This window comes from Phragmites australis, chromosome 5, assembly GCF_958298935.1.
Source record: "Phragmites australis chromosome 5, lpPhrAust1.1, whole genome shotgun sequence".
Taxonomy (NCBI): Eukaryota; Viridiplantae; Streptophyta; class Magnoliopsida; order Poales; family Poaceae; genus Phragmites; species Phragmites australis.
Genome location: NC_084925.1, coordinates 24550485 through 24559827, shown reverse-complemented (window position 1 = coordinate 24559827; position 9343 = coordinate 24550485).

The following is a 9343-nucleotide window of genomic DNA, read 5'->3' as shown; positions in this document are numbered from 1 at the left end:
CTGTACGAGTGTGATTATTGACCATAACTAGACTTAGATTCAATCAATTCGAAGTTTACTAAAATGTTAATGAAATAATTAGTTTACCATTGTAACAAGTCTATGACGGGTTGGTATTCGGCTACTAGATTTTTTTTCCCGTCAAGGACAATAATACAACTGTAGTCAGTCTGGATGACAAAGAGGGTCCAATGAAATTTGCACATATGTCACCGTAGGTAATTAGTCGTAAGTCCTAACGTCATGATGCTAAAAAAGAGTAGTACAAATATGGAGGAAAACACGTACCCAAAGTTGTAAGGTAGAAATATGTATCGCTTTAATTGGTACATTTGAATAAATTGAAGTGCATAATCCTCGGTTTCCTGTGGTCTGGTTTTGACCGTCGTCTAGTTTATCTTCATTGGGTCGAGGAGTCATACATGAGTGATTCCCTTTTGACCGCATGTATGTATCTCCATTCTACATACACACGAAGTTAAGATATTTAGTTTAATGGCACAAGAATATATACTGTGAATGGTACATGTAAGATACTTATAGAGTCCACAAACTTAAGAGCTGAATGCCGAGAGTGTCTTGGTGGTACAGTTGATACATTTCATCAAAATGAATCCAGACTTCACCGTCCCCGTGGAGGGGATCACAATGTTTGTATTTGAACACGAACATTTCTCTACCGGCTTTTGACTGTTCCAAGTACCAGGCATGGAATCTCCGCATTTGGGTTGTTAGCTCCGACAAGGACTCAACCAGTGGTTCGCCAAGCTTAAAATGCCATACAATTTTTGCCTTTTCAACCTTGGACTCGTCATAAAGCGCTTCTTTTGTCAGTCTAGCCAACATTAGAAAGTTTCTTTCTAATTCTTCTCGTTGTTGTAGCACTCTTTGTTTTTTTACCTTATCAATCGACGTCTTCCTCAACTGGCTTTTACCCATGATGCGCGCATAGTTAGATTTTTGTGGTGGAGGCCTAGGTCTTGTCATCAAAGAGTTAAGAAACTTACCGACCACTGCTGGATCCACATGAATCTTCTCTGGCTTAGTATGTTTGAAGTGTGCAGTGATATCGGCGCTCACTTTTCTTTTGGTTTCCTCCTCAGTTAAATCATAAGGCAGAGGAGATGTCGGCTTCTTAGATGCTGACTACCACTTCTTAGATGCTGCTCGCTGCTATGATGAAGTCGATTTCTGAGATGACATCAACTTCCGAGCTTGTGCAGGTGCTACCGGCTTCTGTAGCGGGAAAGGCAGTGGCGGCGAAGGGGTTGGTGATCTTCTTGGTGACTGTGGAGGTGGCGACGAAGGAGGCGGAGGTCCTGTGAGTGCCTGTGGAGGCGACGGTGGAGGAGACGGAGGTGGAGATCTTCTTGGTGCATGTGGAGGTGGCAACGGAGGTGGAGATCTTCTGGGTGGCTGTGGAGGCGGCAGCGGAGGAGGTGGAGAGCTTCTGGGTGGCTGTGGAGGTGACGACGGAGGAGGCGGAGATCCTCTAGGTGCGTCCGACGACTCCGAACTAGACCCAGACTTGTCTGTGTCTTCGCCAAATAATATGTCGTGCTTGCACCACAGGATGTAATGGCCTACGTTTTTTGAGAGCCTCGTTCCCCCCGCCTCTCCAGGGTAATCCAGCTTGCTTTTATGGTACTTATGTATTACAGTGTCCACACGTACCCTGGCGTATCCCTGTATTATTGGACTACCGTTGAAGAGGGTCCCTTCCACCCATTTCTCAGCCAGACCCCTAGCCATCGTGGTGGGAACACACAAGACTGGCACGATAAGCTTGCATGGTGTGCTTTCTGTGATGTCGTCCATGGGGTGACGGATTGAGGATTCTCCTCGAAGCCCCGTGGATGCGCAGCTGCTCCGGGGATCACCAGGGCTCGGCACCAAAGCATTCTCTGTGATGGCTAACAGCTCCTACCTTGCTTCCTGCCTAGCTTGCTGCATAGCTGCTTCTATTTTTGCGTCTGTCATCCATCTCTCCTCTGCAAGTTCTTCTTTTAGCATGACCATCATTTCTGAAATATTTTCTTTTCTTCATTTCTTGTAAGTGTCAGCGTTTTGTTCAAATCCGACCTTCCAAGGCCTAAAACCCTTGCCGCGTGTGCGATCGGTGTGCTCCTTGTTTCTCAGCGCCAGTGTTAGCTCATCGTTCTCCCTGTCTGCCTGGAAGGAGCCCTGGGAACAATGGGCATGGGCATCTCTAATCTTCTGTGTGACTTCCAATTCTCGTTCGCTTTTGAAGCATAAGGTTCCATCAGGCGCAAGAGTCACCCCTCTCCCATATAGGTAGTTCTTCGCTCGTGGAATCAACTCAACCGTCACAGGTGTGACACCGCTTTTAGTTACGTCTTCTTCCATCTTCTCCCACTGGTCAAGTTTCCTAACGTACCCGCGTGAGCCGGTTCTGTGGGGGTATATGTTCTTCTGGGAGTTAGTCTTATTTGCTTCACTTATCTTTTTTACTTCCTCCGAATCCCTATACTCCACGAAATCATCCCAAAAATCTTTCAATATCGGATAATCATCCCAATCCGGCGTTCGACCCTTCAAGTGATAATCTCTGTAGAATTTACCCTTAAAATTCTTAAAAATTCTGCCCATTATGACTAGGGCCTGATGCTTCGCTATGGCCATGTTGCATCCTTCAGGGTACTCAAACTGTGACAACTTGCCCCGCATGAAATCCTTGATGGTATCGGGAACCGCCCACTTATCACCTCGTTTGCCTCTCCAAGTTCTGTAAGTGATTGCAACGTGGTCCCTTATGAGACACCCGCATGCTGTCTTGAATGGCCCGAGTACGTGTAGAGGTTTTATGGGTTCCCCGGCTGAATCGACCTCCGTGATGACAAACTGGCCTTTAGGCATCTTACTGGGACCTCGGCCACGCCTCGGTCCTTCAGACGACTGAGCATCCGGCACAGACTCAGTGGTTGGACCATCCTCAGCAGCATCAGTGATCCGAACCTCCGGAGCATCATCGTCAAGTTGATTCAGGTTGAGGTATGCACTTGAGCTTCCCTCCTGAGCATCAGCCACGACTGGCTCCTGGTCAGAGGAGGGGCCTTGTATCGGGGGGCACGTCTGTGGGCGACGACTTGATTTTGCACTAGCTATTCCTACATAAAAATTCGATCTATTCAGATTTTTTGCAACATCAATATAAATACAAGTACTAACAGAACAAAGTTAAATGACATACAAAGCCAAATATTTTAACACATAAAGCATCCTTAAATCTCAATTTCCCATTTAAAATTTTTTCGAGTTGAATCAGTGCACAATAACATGACATAGAACCCTATCTGACCGGTCAAAATATCGTAGAAAAACAAGGTGATATCGAGGAAGTGGAGTATTAAACAATTGTAAAGGCTTTTCTTTCAGACACATTTGAGAATTGATCATGTACGTGTTAGTCAAAGTGGATGCAACTCACATGCTTAATCATTTGCAATTGTTGAACTCAATGGCCCACGAGTTTAAGGTTCAATTGAGCAATTAAAAAAAGATTATGGGGATGGGACGATAATAGGAAGTAGTCAGCTAGGACATGACAAAGTTAGTTGCAAGCATTTGTTTTCGTGTGTAGTTTGTTGCGGACACACGGGCCATCCAAAGGAATATTTTTAGAGTTTTTGTTGGGCATCTTTGTGTACCTTTCTTCTTTCAGTGTCGTAACTGATCCAAAACATAAAACAGACAAGGGATGAAGCAGTGGCAGTAACTAATTAACTGGTGAACTCTTAGAATTCGGCCCATGTACGGCATGGGCGAAGAGTTTTAAGTTCAAATTTGACATGTATACACAAAATGAAAAGAACACAATTCAAACAGGTACATCATGTGCACACAAAAGGGTATACAGTCTCTTTCCTCTGCCCCTCTGCCCAACAAAACTCAGTTCAGATAGAAAACACAAATGAAAACATATTTGCGCAATATCATTTCACAACACACAAGCTTATTCAACATATAACATGGACTGTCTAAACAAAGCTAACTAAAAAGGAAGCCTGTAGGGAAGTGCATATGCCGGGAATCAGCCAAATGACTAAAGGATGTTGCGAGCAATGATTGTCCTAGTGAGCTCCTCTTTTGATATGCTTCCCTTGAGGTGGTCTCAGCAGATTCTGATGCAAAGATTTAGATCTCCATGGTATAGCTAATTAAAGTTCAAGGTTGCCTTCATAGGGAAAAGGAGCAATGCATTACAAATGCCTTGAACAATGCAGGATTCTTCTTGCAGCTATGACAAAAATAAGAATAGAATGCTCAAACTCAAACTGAGAAACAAATACTTGAAGGAAAATATATATCATGCAGTTTTGCATCTCTTATCCAACTTATGTGTCATGCAAAGCTGAGGAGGTTCCAAAATTTAAACAGATTGGATCTCTAACATGGCAGAAATAAAGAATTTAAACATATAAGCTCCTCATCGCACTCTAATTGAGTAACAAGCCTATCTATTACTCTACCAATCCTGCCTGCCATTCCCACTACCTCCGGTACTAATGGTTCAATAGCAAATTAGCAACAGCAGCACAACAATAGCATAAAGTGTGAAACAAGGATATCATCAATAGAATGAAATATAAAACGAAATAAACAAGAACTACTCAACAATGAGCTAGCTGAACCCACTAGTACAACCTCCAAACATCAAGTAGTGCAAAATGCCCAAAGAGCTAGCTGATCAATTGCAACACATGTCAACAATTGAGCTCATTTCATCAACAGATTCTAAAAAGGACATCATCTCCAAACTATCAAGCAACAAAAACATCATCTATTCTTCTCCTTTCTCCTCTATTATCTCCATTCTACAAGAACCAGCTAGTGAGCAAGTGTGCACGGATTTGCTCTATGCCTGAGAACTGCTTCTCATTCGTGCAATCAACGCACGGACAACATATATAGTGATCATCACTCTTATTTTTTGGCTTTCTGTACGCTGTGGCAGCCCTCAAAAAAGCATCCGCGCCATGAAAGAACTCTTTGCCGCGACGGTCAGAATTGTACATCCATGTCCGGTCCATCTGCAAATTTATGATTATCATTACATTTTAGCAATCAATAAAAATCCAATGAAATGATAACCATGCAATATTTCAAAATGCACATCTAATTTATTGAATTACCTCGCATCTTGATTGCTCCATGATAGATGGCCCATCACTTTCCGGCACTTGGTCTCGGTCGGAGGACCCACCTTCTAAATACTGCCGCGTCCACTTGCGACTAGCGGGTGGATTTGCCATCCTACAGCACAATATTCATATTCAATATGTTAATCTATTCAGAGGTAATTTTAATCTTTTAACTAATTCAGTACTACAAAATTGGAGCTAGGTTTTAATCTATTTAGAGGTGATTTTAACATTTTTTTCCTTAAATCACTACTACAAAATTGGAGATCTAGATAACAATGTCATAATCACATACTCAATTAGAGCTCAACTAGAGTATTAATTGGAATATTGTTAAACATTTAATAATTTCCTGAATTAATTACGCTTAAGCAAAGCTTAATCCTATTTAAAAAACTAAAAAGATGAATATTATGTTTATCATGAGGGTGAGTATTTTTAATGAACAGGGAATAAACTAAAAAGATTAATAAAATTGATTTCACCAATTTTGGACTTACCAATAATTAATTATGAATTATTGATGCTTAAACCTATTTTATTAACCATTGAAATTTAAATATATATTTAATAGCTCCTAGCATTTTTAATATGTAGATTATGCTAAAAAAAAAGCTAACAAAATTAGTTACATAATTTTTGGAGCAATATTCATTTTTCTACACATTTTACAATTTTTCAGCCGATTTAACCATTGAATAATAATTCTATTTCGCATTTTTGATTTAACTAAAATAAAAATAATATCTAAAGCTCTAAAGTACTTTTTTTACTCAACGGTACCTAGCCCAGCACATGAAAAGTGGGACTGGCCAAGTTCACTTCGCTCAACATGGCGCACGGCCGAGCTCGCCGACGACGACGACAGCAGCGCTGTTCGGCCAGGGTCAGCGGCTGGAGAATCTACGCGGACATGCGGACTCGGCGATACGCAAAAGGGGCATGGGCCCGCCCGGAGCTCCACCGACAGCCTGCGAGGTGGCACGGCTTTGGGCCGAGGGGAAAAAGAGGAGCGCTAAAGGAAGAGCACGACCCCGCGAAGCTCACCGTGTGCTCGTTTGGCGTGAAGAGATGATGGCGAGGCTGCTTGATGGTGAGGTAGCTCGGTTGGCATGAAGAGACGAAGGTTGGCGCGAAGAGCTGGGGAAGAGAACGACATCTTATATAGACTTGACTTATTAGTGTCGGCTCGTAATATGAACCGGCACTGATACTCAGTATCAGTGCCGGTTTATAGTTACGAGCCGGCACTGAAGTATCAGTACCGGTTCAACCCGGCTCGATCGTTGATCGAGCGTGGAAAGTTACGAATCGTCACTGATACATCATCAGTGCCGGTTCTATCATAATTAGCACTAATGAGGCGGTACGAATGACTATTTCTGTTGTAGTGTTGGCTCGTTCCTTTTCCCTTTGGAAAGTTACATCTTTCCTATAGTTTTGGAGGAAAGGAAAAATGAGGTGTCAGCTCATGGGAAAATTTCCTCTTTTTTAGGAAATCTTTCCAATAGTTCCAATGCAATGAACATCTCTTCCTCTCTTTGTCTCTCACACATACAAATATAAATTTCATGTATTATGGATATCCGTTCCAAATACCTCCTCTTTCCTTTCCCATGTTTTCCACACAAATAAAATTTCCTCTATTATGGACCGTGCGTTCCAATGCCTCTTCCTGTTCATTTCCTATATTTTTTCCAATCCTTTGTTTTGCCACTACATTCCTATATCTTTATTGTGTTTTTCTGTCCTTCATGTGTTGTGTGCCTGACGAGCATTCATTGTAGTACCATGCAGATGTGTGCTCGAGCTAACTGATTTGAGGATATTGTGTTGCGAGAATAGGTTCATGACTATCTTAAAGTTGAGCAGTTTGTGATCCACAGAATGTTCGGTACTCATCTTTAATCAATACAGTTTTCTAATTACATGCTAGGAAAATACGAAAGAAATTATACAAAAATAGATTCGACGAGGAGGAATGAGTAGCATAATTTTCACTTGAGAAATCTATATGATTTTATTCAAAGTTTTAAATGTGAACCGTGTAGACATATAAGCAAATGAAGATACGACCTCAAAGAAAAAAGCAAATGAAGGTAAAGACAAGGCGAATTGTACACCCAAAAAGATTTAATGGCAGTTTTTTTCGAAAGAGAGCGTTACCATTCATCTCATTTTATGTGAGGTTTTGCTCTGTTTTCTCCGGATGCTCTATCTGTGGTACATGTTCCAAAAGTGACATTCCGAGTTCCTGGTGGCGACAGCCGTGTCCAGAAACTCCAGATGCTTACGACGCCGACTGCCCGGCCGCTCGCTGTCTCGCACACTCGTACGCACCACTGATTGCTGGCTGTTGGCCGTGTGTCAGCTACATCACTTGCTTGTTCGGATTTTGTCAGCTTGCTCAGAAGGATAAAGAGATTCGCTGCTGGAGAGTGGAGACGCACAAGGTTCACGGGCGGAAATGTGGACTAGGAGCTTCAAGGCCGATCCATGGCAAGTGCAACTCATGTCTCGTGGTTAGTGGCTGCGGTTCGATTTTTCTAACTATTACTCTCTCCGGTTAAAAAAAACGTTGTTTTGGACATCAACATACTCACCAACACACTACTTTGATCACTAATTATTAGTATAAAATATATCTAAAATATAGAGATAATTTTTTGGGTGTCACTTAATATTAACGAAATTCTCAATTTATTATTAAAAAAATCATAATCCCTTCCATGTCATCACGTAATTTTTTCTTTTCCTTGTGTGTCATCGCCATCATAACGGAGGTGAAGGTTGTGGCACATATATGATGAAAAATAAAGTTTTTTCATCCCCTGTGTGCCACAACCGTCACCTCCATTATGACTGCAATGACACTTAGGGGATAAAAAAACTAAATCAGTGGTATGAAATGGATCATAATTTTTTAGTGGCAAATTGAGAATTTCGTTAGTATTCAATAGCATACAGGGAATTATCTCTAAAATATAGCAAAGTTGTAATATTATAAAACTATTTTTAAAGACAAGTCTAGATATACTATTTTTAAAAGTTCAATTAAAATATTTAAAAAGATATTAATGGTCAAAGTTTAAACGTGTTGACTGCACGTAACCTAAAATGACACTCTTTTGTGACCGGATGGAGTATAGTTTAGATGGTTTCATTTTTCAAAGAAATTTTTTAAGGAGTTTAGGTGGGTTCACCACGTGTATATATAGATCAGATCTTGAGATTTTTTTTGTTTGCTAAGGCTTAAAAAATATCATTAATACAACTTGGTTTATATAATGCTGGAGATTTTTTGTTTTAGACAGAGGGAGTATATGATGTTGGAATCGATGCTGTGAACCACACTAGCATGGCAGGTTGGAAGAAAAGGCGCAAACAAGTTGCTGTGAGCATTTTCTTTCTTTTGAAACCAAATACATATTGTTGCTTCAATTTGTTGGTGTTGTGGTACGGGTGATATCTTTACTAGATATGTTGCTCTCGCATATCTGAATATACATACTTTAGTAGTGTTGTTGACAAATATCACCAATCATTGTGGCAACTAAAGAGGCTTGAGTGAGCCAGCTAGCTAGGGAGATTTTCAGAAATCTTCATCAGGACTTTGTAGGAACAGAAAAAAAAGATAAAAAGGGACTCAAGTTGCTTTCATGTTTCTAATTAGTATTACATATCACTAACTACATATTAGAAGCCCTACAAAACGATTTTTTTCCAATCCTAAAACGTCCAACAAAAAAGAAATGGAGGGAGTACAAAAGATAGACGAGATCGATGAATTTACCATCTGAAAAGGCATGCGTAGAAACTAAAAAACGTGAACTAAATTTAGACAAATATCGCGAATATTCCTTCTAGAGAAGTTGTTTAGCCACGCACAACACGTGAATATTACTGGAAATAGCTGAAGCTCTGCGAAAACAAGGACCAAGCTGAGAATAACCAGGACGATCACTAGCAAAACTATTTTTTCTTCCTTTTACTTCCACGTTAGCCTACCAAACATTATTCTCACAACACTTGCAAAAAATTTTTGCTTTCTATGTCGCACTGGACTTTATTTTATCCCACAATTAGCAAATGCAATCAAAGACACGCAGATCGCATCAATTCCATGATTGAGCCACTGACGCTGCAGTTTTGTTAGTTCAATCCATTAGGCCAGCCGCAGC